Raw genomic sequence first — 11,513 nt, forward strand, 5'->3', positions numbered from 1 at the left:
TTTGGCATATTACAAGTGCTTTAAATAGTCCATAATTTTGATTTGGAAGATGAAATTTTGGATTAATTATAAAGTTTAATGTAAATAGTTGCATATTTTTATTAATTTCTTGTTTATATGCATATTAGAATGTTGGGTGAAATTCTATTTTAAAAGAAAAAAAAAACCGTCCTCTGTGCGTACACACACTTTCATACCACCCTTCTGTCCATGGCGTTTGCACAGCATATGCATACACACTATTGTCCATTTCCCTATCCGTGCTTACGCACAAGCGTTAGTGCGTACGCACCCACAATTCACCTCCTTCTGCTGGGAGCACCTGCATATTTGGTGCGTCCGCATCCCTTTCACCTTCCCATCACTTCTCCTTTCTTCTTCTATGAGCCAACCATTCACCATTATTATCTTCATCTTCTTCACCATCATCACCATCCATCACTGTCTCAGACCACCGCCCCTCACCCCATCCCTTCTTCCTCTTCTCTCACCCCTCATCTTCGAACCCGAGCCAAGGATCACCGCAGCCCTTCTCTTTTCTGTGTCACCCTCTTCTCTTCTTCTTACCTCCGCCGAGCCTAGAAATCACAGCTACCTTCTCATCCCTCGTTCTTCCTGCTCACCGAACCGGAGGACCACCTATCAGAGCTCCTTTTTGTCGAGCTCAACACCGACGCGCCATACCCCTGTTCCCTCTCCTTCGTACGAAGCCCTTCCCCTCTCCTCTGATTATCATCACCCCTTACCTCCGCCACCACAATCGCGAACCCTAGCCCTGTCTCAAACTCCAGTCTCGACCACCGCGTTCAACCTCCTCCCTCTACCCTTTCTGTCGGCATCAAGTGCAATGGCGCTAGTATCCTTGTCTCTCTCGTTCCTTCTGGTTTGAAGAGCAGAGCAAGTTCATGCTCCTGTTCGCTTCGTCTGAGGTGGGTTCCAGCTGTTGCGATACTACCTCTGTTTCTTTTCTGTGCCCCTCTTCCGCTGCTGCCATTGAAGCAGTGCCACCACCGGGCCAGCTGGGTTGCTCCAGCCATCCACTCACCATCATCCACCTTTCCTTCTCTTACTCTGTTCCAATTCCTTCCTTCCAGGTTCCATTTTCTTTTCTATTTTCTATTCCCTTTTTTGTTTTCTGTTAGCTTAGTTTAATTTGTGTTGATTAAGTTAGTTAGAAATGCATGTTATTTGATTAGGTTGTTAGAGAATCTGAGCTGGATAGTAGATTTAGTTTTGTTTTGATTCATGCTGCTGTTTGGAAATTTTGCTGTTTCATTGATTTGCCCCCGTGCTAATTTGGTTTGTCTGATTCTTCTGCACCCCTGTTTCTTGCTGCTATGCTTTTGTTCATGGCTGTTTGGAGTGAACCAGTTGCTAAATATTTTTAATGGTTGTTTGTGCAATGGTGCTTTGTGCTCAATGTCTGCGTTAAAACTGTTATTGCTACTGTGTTTATGCTTCAGTTTACACTTAATCACTTGACCCAACATGCTTATTTGTTTAAATTCATGTTGAATGCTTGTGATTGGTTGTTGAATCGAACAAAAAGAGTGCTGCTGAATTGTTCTTTGTTGATCTGTTGTGGTGTTGAATTTTGAACCATTACTTTTGCTCATGGTTCAAAGAATGTTGCTTGATGCCGTTGCTTTAGTTTTCATTATTTGTTCATGCTTTATTACTGGATAATTGGCTTATTTGTTTGGTTCATATGAATTCAGATATGATTTTTGTGTTTTTACTAGTTAATGAATTCATATGGCATCTGAACTGATTGGTTGAATTTCGGAAATAGTCCAATTTACTGCCGAAATGCTGCAGGATTTCCATGTTAATATAATCTTGTTTGCTAAATGGGTTTGGAAATTTTTTCTTGTGCTTCCTTACGAGTTTTGGTCAATTGTTTAACTTCTTTGCTTCTTTTAAATTATGCGTTCTTCTTGAGCATTGAATATGCCTTAATTGAATTTTTAAATTGACCAGACTTGAAACTCTTTGGAAAAGTTGAGCCTCTTTTGCATAAACTCACAAGTTTGAAGGTTTTTAATCTATGTGGCTAATTTGATTCATTCTATTCATACCTAATTTACATTAAGTCACATAGATCATGAGGTTTTCCATTCTTGTTTCAACTTGTGACTTTTATGCCTCATTGAATTTGGTGTTTGAATGTTTCTTGATTAACTTGTTTCCCAATGTTTTGATTTTGCCAACACCAAATTGCTTAAACTTATGCCACTTTACTTGTGATTGATAATTACTTGATTATGTGCTCTACACATACATGTGCATCACTTGTTTTGGCATTTTGAATTGTTGAGAAGTTGAACATGAACTTGCTTGTTTTGGAAATTGTTGGAATTTTCAGAATTAAGGGACGTTTTTGCTATGCACATAACTTTTGCTTTTCTTTTTTGTTTTCAACTAACTCTTCCTTTTTCTTTATATGACTTTTGACCTTTGTTTTCTTTTTCAACCAACTTTTTCTTTTTCTTCATATAACTTTTGACTTTTCTTTTCTTTTTCAACTAATTTTTTTCTTCTTCTTAACATAACTTTTGACTATCTTTTCTTTCTTTTCTTTTTCAACTAATTATTTTCTTTTTACTAACATAACTTTTAACTTTTAACTTTCTTTTTGTTTTTCAACTAACATTACCTTTTCACTTTTAACTGTTTTCATTCTCTCTGTACATAGTAACAATACTCCTTCCTTTTTTTATTCTTTGATAAACAAGCAAGTTTGCTTTTCCCATGTCCTGAATTTGATTGGAAGCTGTTTGTGTTTGATTTAATTTGATTCTCATGTATGCTTTCGTTCAATTTTTTATTATTTGTTCACTTCATATGCTATTTTGTGACTTAGCTCTTTCCTTTTCAGCACCACTATCACTCTTGTAACCACCCTATCGCCTAACCTACCAACTGAAGGTGGAAGTGACCCAGTTACGATTCCTTCCACTCCGCATGATCGTGAGCACCGAGGACGGTGCTACATTTTAAGTGTGGAGAGGCTGTCCATCTTCAGCAAGCACATTTTGGGTGACAAGCTTCATTTCTGAACACTTTTAGTGTAGTTTCTTTTTATGTTTTTTTTGGTACTTAGTATATATTTTATCTTTTTGAGAAACTTTTTACTTAGCTTATTGCACTTTTTAATTTTGTTTGTACATAACTTAGTATTATATAGTAGTTATGCAAATTTTGGCATTTTGCTCTTAATCTTGGCTTTTACATATGCTTTTTAGTTTTTTTAGCTATGATTGTGATTTTGGATGATGTGATGATTGCACCTAGTTTGGTTTCCTATATACTTGCTATTTTGGTTTGATATTAGGAATTAAACTTAGGATTTTTGACCTTTTTCATCCAATCACATTATATACATATATAGAATAAATATTAGTCAATTTAATGAAATTTTCAAGAAACTTACTCTTTATATAGGGCATTAAAATTCAAATTGAATTGAGTTGAAATTTTTCATTGAAACTTGTATGACTTATACATTGTGGAATATGGTTGAGTTAAAGAACACACAACTTGTGAGTTTTTGAGCCTCATTGTGTGGTTGCATTATTCAACCACTTACTTTATTCTTGTGTGTTGCTCTTCTCTGTGATTGCAATGTTAACCTTTGGTTTGTTTAATTCTATATATCCATTGTTTAATGTATATTATGTAATTATGAGATTGAGGCCATTATTCTTTTATAACTCACTTAAACCAAAAAAGCCTACCATTTCATTTACCTTTGCTTGCCACTTTGAGCCTTTTTAATCCCCTTTTGTTCTTTATTTTGCCACATCATTAACCTTAAGCGAAAAACAATGAAGTGTCCCTTATTTGAATCTTTGAGTAGCTTAAGTTAGTGAGAGTATGTAATGTTTAAGTGTGGAAAAAATGTGAAAACTTTGGGTGATGAAAATGTGTTTTATGATTATTAAAAAATGTTGAAAATTTGGGTACATGCTCATGTAATATTATAGAAACCATATGCATTGATGAGTTGGTATATATATTATGTTCTTGAAAAAAAGTAAGAAAAGAAAAAGAAACAATGAAAAGGGGACAAAAGTACCCCAATGTGAAATCTAATAAAAATCAATGCATATGTGATTGAATTTGATGCATGAGTATGTATATATATAAAAGTGAGATTATGGATAGCTAAACTTGATATTAGAATTGTATAGGTTGTGTATGTCTTAGGTGAGAATTTAGGCTAATCAAATATTCAAATGCAAGCTCACCTAGCCATATATACATCCTTATCTTTAACCTTAGCCCCATTACAACCTTGAAAAGACCTCATAAATTTTGCATATGTACATTAAATTTGTGTTGATTGGTTAGATGAAGAACAAACTTTAGAAAGTATGATTAGAGGAGAATTGGGTGGATTGACCCTAAATAATTAAGTGATTAGAGTGCATATACATATCCGGTGAGGGTTCAATCACTCAATTCCATATTTCCACCTTTGATCATTGTTATCTTGCAAGTTTGTTAAAATCTTTTATATGACTCAATTCAATTGTGAATGTGATTTGGTTATGATTGCTTTAGCCCTTGATTTTGTGTGGATGCTTTCTTGGAAATTGATTTACTTGGACTAATTAAATACATATAGATAGTTAGATAGTATAGTTACATACACATAGGTAGATTGCATATAGTTAGTTATATTGAATAAATGTTGTTTCCCCTTCTTGTCTTCCTTTGGTATAACATGAGGACATGCTATTGTTTAAGTATGGGGATGTGATGAATCCACAATTTATGATATTTATTTGCTCTAATTTGGTGGATTTCATCAACTTTTCTTGCATTTATCCATTGAAATAGCATAGTTTCATAATTTCTCCCTAAATTGCGCTTGAAAGTGAAAACATGCTTTTTAACCTTTATAATTGCTAAATTTTATTCACTTTAATTCCATTTGATGCCTTGATGTATTTGTTGAGTAATTTCAGACTTACAAGGCAAGTATGGATTGAAGAAGTGGAAGGAAAGCATGCAAAATGAGAGAATTCAAGAAATGAAGGATTTGTAAAGCTGTCAGTCCTGACCTCTCAGTACCAAAGTGATCATAACTTGACCTACAGAGGTCCAAATGAGGCGGTTTCAGTGGCATTAGAAAGCTAACGTCCGGGGCTTCAAAATGATATATAATTTGCTATAGTGGACATAAGTTGAAGTGTGTGTACGCACAAATTTGTGCGTACACACAAGTCAGAAAATAGCAAGTGTGCATACGCAAACACCTGTGCGTACGCACAGGTCCTAGCACGTGAGCTCATTAACTGGAAATCGCTGGGGGCGATTTCTGGGCCTCCAAAGTCCAATCCAACTCATTTCTGAAGCTATTTCAAGCCAAATTGAAGGAGGATGAAGGGGGGAGCACTTAGGTTTAGGTTTTTACATGTTTTTGTCTTAGTTTTTAGAGAGAGAGAAGCTCCCCCTTCTCTCTAGAATTAGGATTTTTATCTTTATTCTCTCTTTAATTTCTCTCTTCAATTCTTGTTTTATTGTAGTTTTATTTACATTTTCATGTTTTATTGCCTTTAATCTCTTAGTTTTCTTTGTTAATTTTACTTTCATGCTACTTTTAGTTTATGAACACTTGTCACTTTTAATTTTATTTAATGCAATTTTGATATTTTGTCTCTCTTTAATGCTTGTTTGAGTTGTTATTATCATTTTATTACAATTGGTAGTTCTAGATTTATTTTTATTGCAATTTATGATATTTTTCCTTTTATGCATGCTAGGTGTTTGATAAAATGTCTCTTTTAGCTTTTGCCTAATTTTTCATACTCTTGGCTTGGAATTGGATAATTAGGTGACCTTGAGTCATAGATGTCCATTCGATGTTATGATTAGAATTGTTAGTTGGTTTAGTTTCCACTAACGCTAATCTTTCACTAAGTTAATTAGTGAGTTGATTAGGACTTGTGGATTGAGATCAATTATGCCCTTTTGACTTATTCTCGATGTTAGGATAGACTAATTGGGATTAATTCTTAGCAATTATCATGTTTGTGGTCTATGATTATGATAGGGATCCTTAACTCCCAATCCTTGCTAAGAATTCCTCCTTTTTGCCACTTGAATTACATTTTTGATTTACTTGCTTTGAGCTTTAATTCCTTGCATGCTTCTTTACTTTCTTGCCTTCTAATTTTCTTGTCACTTGCAATCAAAACCCCATGCTTTTCCTCATAGCCAATAATATGACACTTCATTGCAATCCCTAGGGAGAACGACCCGGGAATTCAAACTCTCGGTTATTTGTTTTGTATTGTGACTTATTTTTTGAATTAAACTTTGATGTTGAGAGTTAGTTGTTGATTTGGCTATACTTACGACGAATGATTTCTATTTTGAGAAATTCTGAATCAATGACAAATTCTCGCTCATCATTGACCTTAAGATAGGATTGAATGTTTGAGTGTATGTTTAATTGTATGTAAATTTGATGTTTGATGATAAGTTGTATGGAGGTGGATGAAGAATGTTGTGATTTATTGGTTGTTGATGAGGGATTGATGATATTGATGATGAGTGGGAGGTTGATAAGGGGTATGAGGGTTATTGGTGTTAATGATATATTATAATATTGGTTGATGTTGATGAGTGTGTATGTTGATTGTGATAATATGAATGTTGATAATGATTGCTAATATTGAGGTTAATTGATGAGGAGTATGAATGTTGATTTTGATGACTATTGTAGGAGGATGTGAGTTTTATAAGGATAATGTGAGGAATAAACATTTAGATAGATTTGGTTAATGTTAGACATTGTTTAGTGATAGTTATTGAAATTGATGAGGATTTGTAGTGGTTGTTGATGTTGTTGTTGGTTGATGATGATTATGAGTGTTTATATGGTTTTGGATGTTGATGATTAAGGGTTTTGATGGTGTTGAATGGTGTAATTGGGATATTTTATGTCTGCATGCACACCCCCGTGCGCACGCACACCCCTGTGAGTTTTTGAACCTGTGCACACGCACACACAGGGGAAGGCTTGCTGTTAAGTGCACTAGCACGACCTGTGCGCACACATAACCAGCGAAATTTTGCAAGCTGTGACCTGTGCGCACGCACACGTTGGAATGTGCACTCTGTTGAGGGCGTTCGCACGCCTTGTGCGAGCGAACAGAGTTGGAAAATTTTACACTTGTGCGTACGCACACCTCTATGCGTACACACACATCTTAAAAATCTCCTGGGCGTGCGCACGCACACCCTTGTGCGTACGCACATGCTCTGTTTTTCAACTAAAATCTTGTTTTTAACTATTCCACCTTCCCAACAAGCTTGTAAACTTCTGTGACACCTATTTAAGACTTTTTGGCTTGTTTTTGAATGTTAAACATAGAGAAGGTCTTGGGTGAATTATCTGGGTATTACCTTGAAAAGTTAGAGAACGGAGGTTTAGGTTTTTGGTGTATTGAGGATGAGTTTGGTTGAGAGAGAAGGAAGAGTAGTGAACTTGGTGATTACTGACAACAAATTGAGAAACTGATGAACTAATGAGTTCGAAATGGGAATTATGAATTGATGATGGGTGTGATGAGTTGAGGACACAAAAAGGAATGATGATCTTGATGAATGTTGAGAGTGTGCCAGGCACTATATCCTTGGGTTAAGTGTGGTGGTAGCTTAAAGAGGAATGATGATCTTGTTGAATGTTGAGAGTATGTCAGGCACTATATCCTTGGGTTAAGTATGATAGTGTGCATGGTATTATGTCCCTGGGATTGAATTATGATTGATAATCTTTTCTGCTACAAGAGTGTGCTAGGCACTATATTCGTGGGTGAATAGAGTGTGTCCGGCACTATATTTGTGGGCGTGGCAGAAAAGCTACATCTGGAAGGATGTGTCGGATTGGCATTTATAGACCGACAAGTGATATCACGAGCCAATGGGATAGGTATTCATCATATGCATCTCTTATATGTTTGTTTGCTTTGATTACTTGAGTTTGCCTACTTTTATAATATATCTACTTGCTTGTTGAATTACTTGTTATATATGAATACTATCTTTGTTTTACTTGCGTGCATTATCTGTGATTGTCTGGTGCTGAGGAGGATAGATAGGCGGTGGCGATGGGGTCGCATGGAGGGTAGGCTGGCGAAGGCTGTGGGATACAGCAGTGTGGTTTAGTATTAGTTAGAAATTTCCTAAGTTTAGATAACCCTGTTTACGGTTTATGGTTTAAGTTATTTATTTTGTTAAGGCTTGGATATTCTGTATCGATGTGAAGTTCTAGGATTACCTTCGGCGTCTGGGAACCTTATATCTTACATTATTGGGCACTGTTACCATACTGAGAACCTCTGGTTCTCATACCATATTCTGTTGTTATTTTTCAGATGCAGGTTGCAACCCACCTCGGTGAGTTGCTTGACGGTTACAGACCCGAGGATCTTTATCATGTTTTGGAGTCCTTTGATTTATTTTCTTAGTAATCTCACTTTTGTATTTATTTTGCCTTAGAGGCTTACTTTGAGGGAGAGATACTGTATAAGCTATTTTACTTTCAAAACTCTATATGTGTGTATTTAATTAGTCGGTCTAAACTCCGCAGGCTTAGACTAGTATCGTATGATTATTATACTCTTATATAACTACATATATCTTGCTATCTCACATAGTGGGTCTTGTCTTTTATGCTTGTAGTTTCGTGTGAACGTTCGTGCTTTGTAATTCCATTTTTGAGCTTATTTTCTTCATCGGGCTTCTAGAAATATTACTCTTTCTATATATATATTTATGTATAAGTCATAGATTTGTCATAACCTTTGATTAACATTTTCTTTACGGCTTGAGGTAAGGCTTAGGGTAATTAGGGTGTTATATTTAGTGGTATCAGAGCGGTTCATTCTCGTGAGCCTAAGGAATGGACCGATTATGCTTTATTGCATACTCTGTGTCTTTTTCTTTCATGCTATTTAGGTTATCTGTTTGATATATGCATAGCATGCTTGTTTGTGAGTGCCGTTTAGGGATAATTGAAACACTAGGCTTTTTATATTGATACTGATCACCTTGATATCGATTGATTGGTGTAGACAGGAACCCTAATGGACATTCGCGGACAAGGTCGTACGCGTTCACGAGGAGAGAGTAGGAATGAGCAACCGGCCGATAACCATGTCAAGTTCATGGCGGCAATGGCGAATCTTGCAAATACCATGGAGGCAAATGCTGTTGCGACTCTGCAAGCTGTGCAGAGGTTAGGCCAACAAGCTGGAAACGGAAACGGAGATGGAAACGGAACGATAATGTGGAAGGAAATGGTGATAACATGGGAGGTGCTCTGATGACCTTGGCTACTTTTCTCAAGGTTCATCCACCAAGTTTCAGAGGTTCAATCAACCCTACAGAAGCAGATAATTGGTTCCAGGCCATGGAGCATGCGTTACAAGCACAGCATGTTTCGAACAACCAGTATGTAGAATTTACTGCGTATCAGCTTTTGGGAGAGGCTCAGCATTGGTGGCAAGGAGAGTGCCAGTTGCTACGACTTCCGAATGTAGAAATCCCTTGGGATGTATCCCAAACAGCTTTCTACAAGAAGTACTTTCTTGAATCTGCTAGGGAAGCGAAGGAGATGGAGCTTATGCAGCTGAAACAAGGTTCCTTGTCTGTGGTGGACTATACTAGCCAATTTGAGGAGCTCTGTAGGTTCTCTAGGGCGTGTCAGGTACCCCAGAGATCTATGAAAGTTGGAAGTGCATTAAGTATCAAAGGGGCTTGAAGGATAACATCATGGCTGCTGTTGCTCCTTTGGAGATTCGGAACTTCTCCGATCTTGTAAACAAGGCGAGAGTGGTTGAGGAATATGCAAAGACGGTAGCCTCGTCAAGGGACACTCATGGAGGAAACACTAATCGAGGACGTGGCGATTACCTTAGACCAAGGGAACAGAACTTTAAGAGAAATGGACACACTCCTCAGCATCTTTGAGGTCAAGGGGATTTCAGAAGAAACGACAATGCTCAGTTCCACATGGCAAAGAAAAATGGTCGATGCTATACTTGCGGATTGCCAGGGCACCTTGTTAAGGACTGCCGTCGAGGGAGGAACCGAGATGTGGAAAGGAGTCAGCAACCAAACCGAGATTTCACTATGAATGCAAGAGAGGCGACGGAATCGGATCCGCTGATAAGAGGTAAGCACATAAAGTTGTTGTGATATGTTATTAGGACCCAGTTGGCTTAGTTTTATCCTATGGAAGGTTGTCGTAAGTTTGGTCGGACTTAGAGATTTGTTAGAGGGACCGATGGAGAAGGAGGCTTTTGATGCATGTAGCTGAGTAATCTGGATTCTTAATGACGATAATCAGAGTGGACGTGCCGAAATGGTTATCGGGCATGACTAGAAATCTTGTCGGCTCCCTGTATAGGTGATGGGTGCGGGTCAGCACTGGTGGCAATGAAAGTACCAACTGACGCTTTTGCAGATTTAAGGTTTAGAAGGATTTTCAAATCTGGTTTGGAACTTTGGTTTAAATGAATTGGTTTTGAAACTAAGTCAAAACTTTTAGTTTGAATAATTTGGTTTATAGAAAAAGTGAGTTCCGAGATTTTCTTAATTTGTGAATTTGGTTTGACATTTGACTTATCAAAAAGGGATTCAAATTGAAAAGTTATGATTTAAGGATTTTAATGAATTTAAGAAAATCATGATATAAACTAATTGATTTACGAAGAAATAATTTTTGAATCTTTTGAAAAAGCTTTGACATTAAAAAGGTTTAGATTGAACTTATTTTGAAGCTTTTGAAAAATATTACAAAAGCGGTATTTGATTTAAAGGAACATCTCTGTTCAAGGTAGTGGAGTGAGTCGGACTCTTAGTGACAAATAATCAGAGTGACGCAATGGAAAGCGAGAGGGAACATCGACACGGTAAGACGCTTCGAGGAAGATATATCGCGTGATTCGAATTTTCGAGGGCGAAAATTTTATTAGGAGGGGAGAATGTAAGAACCAGCATAACCGTTTTAATAAAATAATAATTTTTAAGTGCCCAGAGTAGATTCAAAATTTAGAAGTTTTAATTTGAAATAGAAAGGTGAAATTCGATTTCGATGAATTTTTCTGAGTTGGAAAATATATCTTTTTCGAAAAGTTTTTGTAAAAATGCGTACTGGTGCTTAAGCTGGAGTACCAGCTCTAGTCTGTCCAGTACTGTGTATTTCAGAAAATAAGATTTTGAAAATTGATTTAATTGTTTTGAAAGGATACAAATAATTTAGAATTGAAAATCGGGCACTGATGAGCGGATAATTTATACGCTTTTTGGCATTATTTTTACATAGTTTTTAGTATGATTTAGTTAGTTTTTAATATATTTTTATTAGTTTTTAAATAAAAATCACATTTCTGGACTTTACTATGAGTTTATGTATTTTTCTGTGATTTCAGGTATTTTCTGGCTGAAATTGAGGGACTTGAGCAAAAATCAGATTCAGAGGTTGAAGAAGGACT

General features: G+C 36.5%; 1 long non-coding RNA gene across 1 annotated transcript; it reads left to right on the forward strand.

Moving 5' to 3' along the window:
* Positions 1–147: 147 nt before the first annotated feature.
* Positions 148–5,669, forward strand: LOC107643390 (uncharacterized). Its single transcript, XR_001620836.3, has 2 exons — positions 148–1,094; positions 2,879–5,669. It is a non-coding gene; the product is annotated as an uncharacterized LOC107643390 (long non-coding RNA).
* Positions 5,670–11,513: the final 5,844 nt, after the last annotated feature.

This window comes from Arachis ipaensis, chromosome B5 (assembly GCF_059453495.1).
Source record: "Arachis ipaensis isolate K30076 ecotype BB chromosome B5, ASM5945349v1, whole genome shotgun sequence".
NCBI lineage: Eukaryota > Viridiplantae > Streptophyta > Magnoliopsida > Fabales > Fabaceae > Arachis > Arachis ipaensis.